The sequence below is a fragment of the Moschus berezovskii genome, chromosome 25, assembly GCF_049115385.1.
Source record: "Moschus berezovskii isolate FMDL1 chromosome 25, NW_MosBer_1.0, whole genome shotgun sequence".
NCBI classification, from domain to species: domain Eukaryota; kingdom Metazoa; phylum Chordata; class Mammalia; order Artiodactyla; family Moschidae; genus Moschus; species Moschus berezovskii.
Genome location: NC_142484.1, coordinates 31,288,024 through 31,300,741, shown reverse-complemented (window position 1 = coordinate 31,300,741; position 12,718 = coordinate 31,288,024). Strand labels below are relative to the sequence as shown.

The window sequence follows — 12,718 nt, the reverse complement described above, 5'->3', positions numbered from 1 at the left end:
TTAACCAGCTGAGAAAGCGCTCCCCTTTCTGCTGCTGCTTTGAATATAGAATTAACAGTGGTGCTCCGAAAGTCAGCTTGTACCGAAAGGTTCAAAACACAGAATGAACCGCTGCTGAATCTGCTGTATTTCTGCTGTCTGTATAATCTGTAACAGCACCACTAACAGTGAAGGTAATCAGTATCCTGGAAGATGCCAGTAGTAATTCAAAGTAGTTTCTTTTTCCTAGAAAGGATGACAGACCATTTATTCTCTCTGACTGGAAGTTTTCAGAAAAGAAGGAAACAAGTGGAAGGATGCTGTTGGCAGGGCTCAAGTGTCCTTCCTTTGGAGCCTCCAGAGGATATAGGTTCATCAAATGAATGAATGAGTCTTCAAATATAGTGGAAATAAACTGTGTCATCATTATAGCTGTACAAATCATTCTCTCACCTGGGTTCATGGAGTCGCTCCTGCAGAACAGTGCCTTGGAGGTTAGGAAAAGGATGATACCTCTTAGCAGCTGTGGGACTATGCAGCCTTGGTCAGGGCAAGTGTAGGGGGATGAGAGTACCCTGAGGCATAGTTTGTATTACGTAATTTCAGTTCTTACAATAACTCTATTAAATGCAGTAGGGTCCTCGTTTTATGTTTAAGGGAGCTAAAGTTTTAGAGGATTTGTGTCACTTACCCAAATGTCACCCTTGTAGGGATAGTATGGGGATTTGAATGCAAATCTGCCTACCTTCAAAGCCTTTGATTTTATTTTTGCCTACCTTTCTAGACAGAACAGGTGTTAGACTATGTTTAAGAAGTCGCATGGGTCCTTTCCATGACTTTACTAATAGTCATAACAAAAGTTGTCTCCCTTAAGAATTGGTGTTTGGAGTTCTACTTCATTCAACAATCATGTGCTTGCCCCCCACCCCTCCCTACCCCATGTGAGCGTAGCTATGCTAGACCCCAAAAGGGAGCACTGGAGAATCAAATAGTAACCCTCTTCCCAAGGAGCTCCCAGGGTAGTAAATGATCATAATATAAATAATGCTAGCCACTCCAGTACTCTTGCCTAGAAAATCCCATGGATGGAGGAGCCTGGTAGGCTGCAGTCCGTGGGATCGCTAAGGGTCGGACACGACTGAGCGACTTCACTTTGACTTTTCACTTTCACACATTGGAGAAGGAAATGGTAACCCACTCCAGTGTTCTTGCCTGGAGAATCCCAGGGACGGGGGAGCCTGGTGGGCTTCCGTCTAAGGGGTCACACAGAGTCGGACACGACTGAAGTGACTCAGCAGCAGCAGAATGATGTTGGTCATGTAACCTGAGGTCTCCTGGAGGAGCGTGGAGGAAGGCTTCAATGAGAAAAGGAAAAGGATCCTCCTCTTGCATGTAAGAGGCAGAGCCGTGTCTGTCAGAGCCTAACACCTGTTTTAGCCACCTGAGCTCTTTTAATCTTCACAGCTCTTATAATCTTCCTGATTATACGGATGAGCTACCCACCCAAAGTTTCACAGCAAGTACTCAGTGAATAGGATTTTCCGGTTCCAAGTTCTCGCCCTTTCCATTAGGCCCCTGAGTATAGACTAACTACAGTCTTCTAATGTTTTTTTTTAAAAATAATAAATACACGGTGGTGCAAGTCCCATTCTATACACAAGTGTATGTGTTGTGTGGGACTCAGTGTCAATTTCCTTGGTTCTGCCTGCCCCCTACCCCCACTGCAGGCCTTACTTGGCTGCTCAATGGCAAGTCTCAGCTCCTGGGGCTTTCTCCTCATTTCCTAACACTGTTGGGTGTCTCAGCCTCCCTGAGTGAGGGTTGGGCTTTGGTACGTCTCTGTCTTGCCCATTATGGAGACAGCCATGTCCCCTCCGAGGCCTGAGCTCCATCCAACCAGACCCACGAAGGCTCTGTCTCCTCAGATGTTGGGTGTGTTTTTCCCAAGGGGTTGGGGTAGCACAGCCTGGCTGTGGGGGCCCTTAACACCGCTGCTGGGGAGGGGAAGGAGCCAGCAGATAAGTTACTTGCTGTCTGCCTTTCTCCTCCCAACATTCCCCCTCCGTTCCTCACAGACACTATTCTTAGTTACAGTAGTCTTGTGTCATTCAGCTTGGAGCATTCCGAATGATTGTGCCCTTGCTTGTATTTTCATATTAAACTGTAGCCGGCTTATTAATACACAGCCTTGTGTTTGCTTTCCTCCTTACCCTGCCTCACTAGTCTTTTTCCCCCCTGCCTCTGCTCTGACAGTTCAACAGCTGAGGAAGCAGGTGAGTTTGGCCTGGAACTCTGTTTTCTGAGGAATCTGGGCAGGGTGGTATTCAGTGAAAAATAAACGAAACTCCCCTGGTGGTCCAGTGGTTAAGAATCTGCCTGCCAAAGCCAGGGACACAGGGTTCAATCCCGGGTCAGGGACGATCCCACAGGCTGTAGAGCAACTAAGCCCATGCACCACAACTGCTGAAGCCCACATTCTAGAGCCTGTGCTTCACCACAGGAGAAGCCGCTCCAATGAGAAGCCCACCCACCGCACCAAGAGCGTCATCCCCTCTCACCGCAATTAGCAAAAGCCCTCACCCAGCAACAAAGACCCAGCACGGCAAAACATAAATAAATAAATATTTTTTCAAAAAAGGAAAATAAGTATCTCTTCCATCCCAGACCCTTGCTGAGATTGCCCTGTCTTGCATTTTGTTATATTTCACCAAACAGTATAATAGATAACATTGGAATGCTTTATATCCCAGGCGCTGTTCCAAGTCCTCATGACTTTGTGCACTTCAATCCTGTGAGATAAACCATGGCGATAGTTCTGTATTAGCATCTACAGATCAGTTACATTTTTTTATTTTTTAATGGGATGGTTATCACTTTTGTTTAAATGGAGCAAATTTGTTATTAATCAAAAATGCTGGAAAAATTCAAAGAAAAAAAACAAGAATTCACCCCCTAAATCCTATCATCTGAGAATAACCATTAACCAAATAACATTCCATACAGCTCTCATAAACCTCAGGCTTTCACTACTATATAGTTTTATGTGAGGATAATTGCTTTTGTTACTCCTATAATTTGTTAACATGTAACATGTGTTTTTCCCTCCCCCACCCCCCAAAAACTTTATTTTGTGTCGTATTTACCTGTTTTGCCGGAGAAGGCAATGGCAAGCCACTCCAGTACTCTTGCCTAGAAAATCCCATGGATGGAGGAGCCTGGTAGGCTGCAGTCCGTGGGGTCGCTAAGGGTCGGACATGACTGAGCGACTTCACTTTCACTTTTCACTTTCACACATTGGAGAAGGAAATGGCAACCCACTCCAGTGTTCTTGCCTGGAGAATCCCAGGGACGGGGGAGCCTGGTGGGCTTCCGTCTATGCGGTCACACAGAGTCGGACACGACGGAAGTGACTTAGCAGCAGCAGCAGCATACCTGTTTTGCAGATGAAAGTTTCTGGCCCAAAGCAGGAGATACTTAACAGTAAGATGATGTGCCCTGATGTGATGCTTCTAATGGAGGAGAATGTCCCCACAGAATGTGACAGAGATACACGTTTCAGATCCTAGAGTTTTAGCAACCCAAAGAAGCTATAGGCCATGTTAGCTGATGAGAGGTACAATTTTGGCCATTCCATTACATTTTAGATTTAAATTTTGCTACACTAAGTTGTGGCTCAAAAGTAGTAGGACACAGACTTAACTATCAAGTACACATACACTGCAAGCACACCCAGTTAGTGGTCAACAGAACCCTATGTTCAAAGCAGAGGTAACTAAGTTTCTACTGCAATGAGTGCCAGTGATTAAAAGAATCAACTGGAGATCAAAAAGGATGATGAGTGTTCCTGGCCTTGGGGATGTTTTACCTGACTCTGAAGATGATCTTTTAGAGCCTGAAGTTGAAGATGAAAACTTAAGCAATTTATTATTTTTCTTTTCTGTTGTTATTCTGTATGTTGTTCAGTTGTTGTATCCGACTCTTTGCAACCCCATGAACTGCAGCACACCAGGCTTCCCTGTCCTTCACTATCTCCCTAAGTTTGCTCAAACTCGTGTCCATTGAGTTAGTGATGCCATAGAACCATCTCGTCCTCTTGCCCGCTTCTCCTCCTGCCATCAGTCTTTCCCGGCATTAGGGTCTTTTTCAGTGAGTCAGCTGTTCGCATCAGGTGGCCAAAGTATTGGAGCTTCAGCTTCAGCATCAGTCCCTCCAATGAATATTCAGGACTGATCTCCTTTAGGATGGACTGGTTGGATCTCCTTGCAGTCTAAGGGACTCTCAAGAGTCTTCTGCAACACCACAGTTCAAAAGCATCAATTCTTCGGTGCTCAGCTTTCTTCACAGTCCAACTCTCACATCCATACATGACTACTAGAAAAGCCATAGCTTTGACTATATGAATCTTTGTCAGCAAAGTCGTGTCTCTGCTTTTTAATATGCTATCTTGGTTTGTCATAACTTGTATTCTGTATAGTTCCTTATAGAGTACATACAGTAGTCCCCCCTTATGTATGGGGGAATATGTTTCAAGGTCCCAGTGGATACCTGAGATTGTGGATAGAACCAAGTTGTATATATACTGTTTTTTCCTATGCATATATAACTGTGTATGTATACACAGTTTATAAACTTGATACAGTAAGAGATTAATGACAATAACTAATAATATAATAGAACAATGATAATATACTATAATGAAAGTTATATGGATGTCATCTCTCTCTCAAAATATCTTATTGTACTGTACTTACCCTTCTTCTCATGATGATGTGAGATGGAAAAATGAGATGAAGTGAGGTGAATGACACAGGTGTTGTGACAAAGCATTAGGCCACTGTTGACCTTATGACAATATATCAGGAAGAGGATCATTTGCTTTGTGGGATCCTGAGTCATCGAGCCATGACAGCGTCAGTGATTGAATCTCAGGAGCAGATGTTGTCAATGGTTGCAGATTCCAAACAGGACAGAGATTTCATCATGCTACTCAGAACAGTGCATAATTTAAAACTTACGGGGTGCTTATTTCTGGAATTTTCATTTAACATTTCTGGACCACATTTGACTACAGGTAACAGAAACCCCAGAAAAGTAAAACTGCAGATAAGGGGGAACTACTATATTCACTGAAATACCACCTTCTATTCGAGTCCATTGTTGCTTCTCTTCCTTTGTACAAATAATTAGCGAAATTCCTGCTTTTTATAGTATGCTTTGTTCCAGTTTTCATTAAAGTGTTTGCTCAGACTGTCACTACCTTTATAGCAATCTGTATACATTTAGTAGAGATTGTAGCGTGCTTTTTAATCACCAGCACTGTATTTCAATGACTTCTAGGCATATGTGATTTAGCTGTAGAGTCAGTTTTTAGTAGAATTTCTGGGCCAAAGTATATGTGGATTTTCACTGTCAAATTGAGAGAAGTGATGAGAATCATGGGAGAACTTAATGAGCTCATATTTTTTGCATGTATCTCTTAAGATAATTTGGGGGGTGTGGCTAGAATAATATGCATAAAGTCCTTGCTTTGAGGATTTGAGGTGACAAAATTTTTCTGGATATCTTTCCAGATAGCAAGCCTATTATAGAGCAGTTGGAAATTAGTTATATCAGTGAGCAATGTTAATCTGTTGGCTGGCCAGACAAACACTATTCCTGAGTAGCAGGGTAAATTACTCCTTATTCCTCATTTTGTGCTGCTCTATCTTAGCACTCATAATATTCTTTTGAAGACCTTATCTTCAGTGCTAGTCTGTTTGTTTTTTTTTTTTTTTTATATCTTACAGCTAATATTTGTGTTATAACATCCATGCGCCAAATCTGTATACGCACTGTTCTAGGAACTTAGTAAATGTTGGAATCTAATTGAGTTTGTATTGTGAGTTATATTAAAGCTTTTGCACCACTTTATAGTTTAGAAAACATTTTTATATTTGTTCTCCCTTTTGATCTTAAAATCAACTCTGAGAGTTGAGAAAAATCAAACCCAGAGAAACTGTGTCTGGTATAGAGTCACACACTAGTTAATGACTGGACATCCAGTCTGTACTCTGCCAGTTAGTGGCTGAACATCCACTTAAACATGATGCCTGGAGAGGGAGGGGTTGTCATTCTTGGCTGAGCAGTTCAGACCCGTCTTGAAAACGAGAAAGGGAAATGTTTCTTGATAACTTATTTTTAGGTAAGGGCTCCTGTCCTTCCAAGACTTTATCCCCTCAGTCTGGATGGCAGTCGCATTCCTTAGGGGAATGAGTAGCTGTTAGTTTGCTTGCCTCACCCAGATTCCATTCCTACCTCCCAAGATTTTCCCTGTTTCCACTCAGCTCTTCAGTAACAGTGAATCCCAGTCTTTGGCTGGACTTGACTTTTTGGTTTGAGGAATACTCCTCCCATCTCTGTCTTCCTCCTTCAAGCTTTGGATAGGAGCCCTTTAACTGCTGTTGACTAAAGAACTGGAGGCCAGCCCCTGCATACCGGGAATGCCAGTGGCTTTGTTAGCTGAGGAGGGCACTGCATTAGCACTGCCCTCTAAATCCCAGAGCAGGTGGAGGAAATCTAATTAGCACTGAGCAAGCCAAGGCCCCCTTGGGGAATTTCTGATAAAAGGTCAGTGCAAAAGGAGAAGGAACACCAATAGAGTTTTCCTAATGGGAGCTTTCTGAAATGGACTGGGCATCCAATAAGCTGAATTCTAGTCTTTGCTTCTAGTGGCTTTTTGACTACTGGTGAGAGTCCCTCTACTTACCTGAGGTTTCATTTTTCTTGTCTGATGTCTATTCCTTTGCAAAACAAATTCTTGTTTTGTAAAAGTATCAAGCTGCTATCACCTGGGAAGCTTTTCCCAACATTTGCATATCCAGATTTTACTCTATCTCAGTAGATATGAGATGAATGTGTCTAGTTTGGGAAAAGTTTTCCAGGAAAATTTGAGAATATCCTTGGGTTATGCTCTTTGGAGAACTTAGCCACACACACCTCACTTGAGGCCTAGTACAGTGTTCCTCTGCACACAGCAGTTACTCAGTAAATATGCTTGAAAAGGGCTCGTCCTAGGCTGTCAAGTGAGGAATTAGATACACTTCCAGTTGGGAAAAACACATTTGAACTGTCACAAACAGTAGGAGTTTTACAAAATGGTCATTGTTGTTCAATCGCTCAGTCGTGTCTGACTCTTTGCGACCCCATGGGCTGCAGCACACCAGGCTGCCCTGTCCTTCACCATCTCCCGGAGCTTGCTCCAACTCGTGTCCATTGAGTTAGTAATGCCATCCAACCATCTCATCCTGTGTTGTCCTCTTCTCATCATGCCCTCAATCTTTCCCAGAATCAGAGTCTTTTTGAATGAGTTGGCTCTTCGCATCAAGTGGCCAGAAGTTTTGGAGCTTCAGCGTCAGCATCAGTCCTTCCAATGAATATTCAGGGTTGATTTCCTGTAGGATCCACTGGTTTGAACTCCTTGCTGTCCAAGGGACTCTCAAGAGTCTTCTGGGGTAGAGAGCAATTAATGAGTGGTGAAGCCAGTAGTAGTGAGTTGTAAGCAGCATTGTTTAAAATGAAATAGTAGCATTCGTTGTATTCAGTGCAGTTAATCTTGTGAAATTTTTTAAGTTAAATTTATGGATACTTTGCTGCAATTTTAAGAGAATTTCTTCTTGGATTGTGGATGAAAGCCTTGGATCTAGACAAGGATCTCTATTGGAATAAATAGGGTCCTAGTGGAATGAGTGTCAAGAATTAATATGGAAAAGACATTGGGAATGTAGGTTCTAGTCATTACCCAAGCTATTTGAGCAAATCACGTTTCCCCTGCAACTTATATGCTGCTTTCTTGTCCTGAATGTCCTCTGCCTGACTTTGCCCCCCATTTGTGCTTGGTAAAGCTTGACTTAAATGTCCGTTCTATAGCATCTGTCTGATTCTGTAATACAGTTGCTGCTGCTGCTGCTAAGTCGCTTCAGCCGTGTCCGACTCTTGTGACCCCATAGATGGCAGCTCACCAGGCTCCCCCGTCCCTGGGATTCTCCAGGCAAGAACACTGGAGTGGGTTGCCTTTTCCTTCTCCAATGCATGAAAGTGAAAAGTGAAAGTGAAGTCGCTCAGTCGTGTGCGACTCTTAGCGACCCCATGGACTGCAGCCCACCAGGCTCCTCTGTCCATGGGATTTTCCAGGCAGGGGTACTGGAGTGGGGTGCCATCGCCTTCTCCACTGGAATACAGTGACTGGTTGTAAATAACCTGTTAAATGGTTGAGAACTTTCCCTCAGATCTCCAGATACTTTTTCTGGGCTCTTCTTTCTACCTCTCCATCAATAGTTTTTATAGTTATAACTATAGTCTCCATCTGTAGTTTTTGAAAAAATATCTGTTTCTATTCTGCTGGAATACAGACATTGTTTCATTCATCTGTATATTCCTAGCACTTAACCTAGTGCCTGGTACATAAGAGGTGCTTCATAAATGGTGGAATGAATAGGCATTTTTTTTAAAGGGTGTACAATAGATGATTCAATAAAACACTTACTGAACACTTATTATATACCAGGTATGTGGTTGATGCTGGGATAGATACAAATATGTATGAGAGAGCAATATTTTCCTTTGAGGAGCTTACAGATTAAAAAGTTGAAGCATAAACACATAGAGGTGCTGACAAAGCCTTTTGTGTTGGTATCTAGCTATATGTTTGGATAATGTGTAACTTCCCATTTCTGTGTTTGAATATTGGTCACTAAAACCAGACAGGAAGCATGTCTCTCCATTGTGATTGATTTTCTCAGTAATAAGTGATAAACTTTGTTTCTGATGTGATGGTGTAGCAGTCCAAAGCAGGTTAATTTGAGGGGGCAGAAAGAGCCTTGCCCTTTTTATATCTACTACTAAGAGGTTATATAAAATCTCCCATTATGATAATGAACTTGTTGATTTCTACTTGCAGTGATCACAGCTCTTGCTTTATATATTTTGAGGCCATGTTTTAGAATTATGTATCTTCCTGGACCTTTGAACCGCCTATCTGTGTAAAGTTAACCTTTTGTCTTAATATCTCCTTGCTTGATAGTCATTTAGTTGTACCAGCATTCTTCTGAGTAGTATACATGCCTCAAGCAATTTTTATTTTTTCCATCCTGTGACTTTCAGCCTACCACTGCTCTTATATTTCAGGTGTATCTTTTTTTTTCTTAATTTTTTTTTTGACCCCGCAAGTATGGCGTATAGGATCTTGGTTCCCCAACAAGAAATGGAACCTGCATCCCCTTCATTGGAAGCATTGAGTCTTAACCACTGGACTGCCAGGGAAGTCCCTTTTAAGAACAGTGTACAACTGGATTATGTTTTATATAGTCTGAGAGTCTTTGTCTTTGAAGTCAGAAGTTAATTCACATTTGTTATGGTTAATACATCAAGACAGTTTTTGTCTTTTAATTGGTGAGTTTAACTGATTTACATTTATTGTGATTATGGAAATATTTAGATTTATTTCAACCATCAAGGGTTGTGATGTGTGTTCTTGTCTTTTGGGTTGAGTATTTTACTTTACTTTTCCTCATTTTATTTTTACTCCTCTACTAATTTGGAAGTTATACTCTGTTTAATGGAGGGATTGGGGGCAGGAGGAGAAGGGGACGACAGAGAATGAGATGGCTGGATGGGCATCACCAACTCGATGGACATGAGTTTGAGTGAACTCCGGGAGTTGGTGATGGACAGGGAGGCTTGGCGTGCTGTGATTCATGGGGTCACAAAGAGTCGGACACGACTGAGTGACTGAACTGAACTGAATGATTATAAGTTATCTTAGGTATTCTGTTATTCAAACTTCTTAAAATTCTTAAATGTGATTGACAATATGTTCACATGGTTTTAATATCAAATATTTTAAAAGTGTACTATGAAGAATCTCCCTTTTATTTTTCTGTCTCCATATGCTCAATTCCAATTCCCCAATATATATATGGCGTATAATATATATTAGGTTATATTCTAATACAAATTATTGGATACATGTATATAAGTATTCTGTTTAACTATTTTATACAGGTAGTAATAAAGCACAACTTTCTATATACTTAGCTTTTTCTACTTAGTGTATCTTGATACTCTTTCCATATTGATACATGGGTTTGCTTCCCTACTATATATGCGCACACAGACGCACATATATATTTAATGTGCTGTGCTTAGTTGCTCAGTCATATCTTACTCTTTGCGACCCCAGGGACTGTGGCCTGCCAAGGCTCCTCTGTCCATGGGGATTCTCCAGGCAAGAATACTGGAGTGAGTTGCCATTCCCTCCTCCAGGGATCTTCCCAGCCCAGGGACTGAACTCAGATCTCCCGCATTGCAGATGGATTCTTTACCATCTCAGCTACCAGGGAAGCCCCAAAATACTGGAGTGGGTAGCCTATCCTTATTCCAGTGGATCTTCCCGACCCGAGAATCGAACTAGGGTCTCTAGCATTGCAGGCGGATTCTTTACCAGCTGAGCTATTAGGGAAGCCCCCTTTTCTTTTTTTTATAGTCAGGTGGTATTTCATCAATTGAAGGAACCATAACTAAATGTTTATTGATGGACAGTTACATTATTTTCTGTCTTCTCCTTTAAGTAAATCTGCGAAATATACCTATATCATTATGCACATGTATTAGTTTGTCTCTAGATCAAATTTCTAAAAAAGAATCTTGTAGTTAAAAGATCTATACTGTTGTAATTTAGATACATTTTATGTAATTTTGCCACATTACCTTCCAGAGGGTTTGGATCTGTTTACACTCCCACAGCAATATATGAGAGTGCATGTTTCCACAGTCTTACCAACATAGTTGTCAAACTTCTGGATTTTTGCCAGTCTCATGCGTAGAAAATAGAATTTCAGTATAGTTTCACTTTGTATTCCTTTTGTATGTCATCACTGATCATCTTTTCACATGTTTAAAAAATCATTTGTGTTTCCTTTGCTATGAGCAATCTGTCATATGCCTTGCTCATTTTCTGCAGTTATTGGCCTCACTGATTTGTGGAAGCTCTTTATTTAAGAGATTGGCCTTTTATAGTGGGAATCACAAATGTTAGCACCATGTTTATTACTTCTAACACAGCTTAACATTTGTTTTCTTGTTTTGCCTATCTGTGTATGTGTTAGCACACTTTGTGTATGCATACTTCTACACATACTTGTTTGTATTGCCGTGTAAGATTTATAGATTTTTGTGTAGTCACTTTAATGATCTTTTATTTTCTATGGCTTCTAGGCATCTTTGTAATAAAAAGTTATAAATGTACTACATTTTATTCTGTTGCTTTCATAGTTTCTTTTTATGTTACATTTAAATCTCTGGTCACTTGGAATTTATCCTGATCTGTGCTTAGGACAGATTCAAATTTGTCACAATCTCATTTAAATCTTAAATGCCATCTCATATCTCTTTTCCCTGATGGCTCAGACAGTAAAGAGTCTGCCTGCAAAGTGGGAGACCTGGGTTCAACCCTTGGGTCAGGAAGATTCCCCTGGAAAAGGAAATGGCAACCTACTCCAGTATTCTTGCCTGGGAAATCACATGGACAGAGGAGCCTGGCAGGCTGCAGTCCATGGGGTCACAAAGAGTTGGACAAGACTGAGCACTAATACTTAACCTGTTACCCAGAATTTGAGACGTCACCTCTATCATAAACTAAGTATTTTATGCATTAGAAACCCATTTGTGGATTTATAATATATTAAATTCCAATCATTTGTCTATCTGTATATATGACCAGGCACTTTGTTTTAATGAGGCTTTATAGCATAATTTTATCATATGGTTGCTTAAGTCTCTCCTTCCTGCTATTCTGTCTTTCTGTATGAGTCTTACACTTACCCTTTCTTATTTAAAAGTCAGTATTTTTACTCAGTTTTAATTTTTATAAATCCATTTAGAACTGATTTCTTTATCAGCATATAAATTTTAATTTGATTGGTCTAAAGTTAACATCTTTACCTTCTATGTTAGTTTCCCATGGTTACTGTATGAAATAACTACAAATTCGTTGGGTTAAGACCACAGAAATTTAATCTCTCACAGTTTGGAGGCCCAGAAGTCCAAAATCAAAGTGTCATAGGATGCACTCCCTCAGAAGACTCTAGGGGAGAATCTTTTCCATGCCTCTCTAAGCTTATGGTGGCTCCAGGTTTTCTTTCTTTTTTTTTGCCTTGTAATAATATTCACAGGTTCCAGGGATTAAAATGTGCAATGTTTTTTGGAGAGCCACCATTTTTCTAAATTATATAAGAAACAAAAATTCCAGTCATTCCTCCCAACTTATACTATCGTTACCCAGTATTTTAGTTTTAACTTCTTTATTTCTAACTTTACAGATTAAGTAGTAATCTTATTTCCTGCTGGCAGAATTCAGATTTCCCACGTATTTATCAGTATCTTTGCTCATCTTTGTTTCCTTTTATGTGAGACCTTCCATCTGGGATTGTTTTTCTTCTTCCTAAAATATATCCTTTAAAACCCTTCAGTAAGGGTTTGTCTGCGGCAGTCATGGTTTTTGTCTGAAATAGCTTGATTTTGCTTTCATTGTTGAAAGTTTCATTAGCTATAGGCTTGTGCATTGATAGTTGAGATTTTTACAAAGCGTTTGTAGGCTCACAGCAAAATTGAGGGGAAATTACAGAGATTTCGCGTGTCCCCCCTGCTTGTACACATGCGTGTGCTGTGCTTAGTTGCTCAGTCGGGTCTGACTCTTTGTGACCCC

At 40.8% G+C, this 12,718-nt stretch overlaps 1 protein-coding gene and 1 pseudogene across 1 annotated transcript in view; one reads left to right on the top strand and one right to left on the bottom strand.

Moving 5' to 3' along the window:
- The window catches only part of GAB2 (GRB2 associated binding protein 2), a 183,383-nt gene that overhangs the window by 37,944 nt on the left and 132,721 nt on the right, over nt 1-12,718 (top strand). The gene's annotated exons all lie outside the window — the stretch shown is intronic.
- Nucleotides 1-12,718, bottom strand: part of LOC148773891 (uncharacterized) — a 68,737-nt pseudogene that overhangs the window by 10,602 nt on the left and 45,417 nt on the right.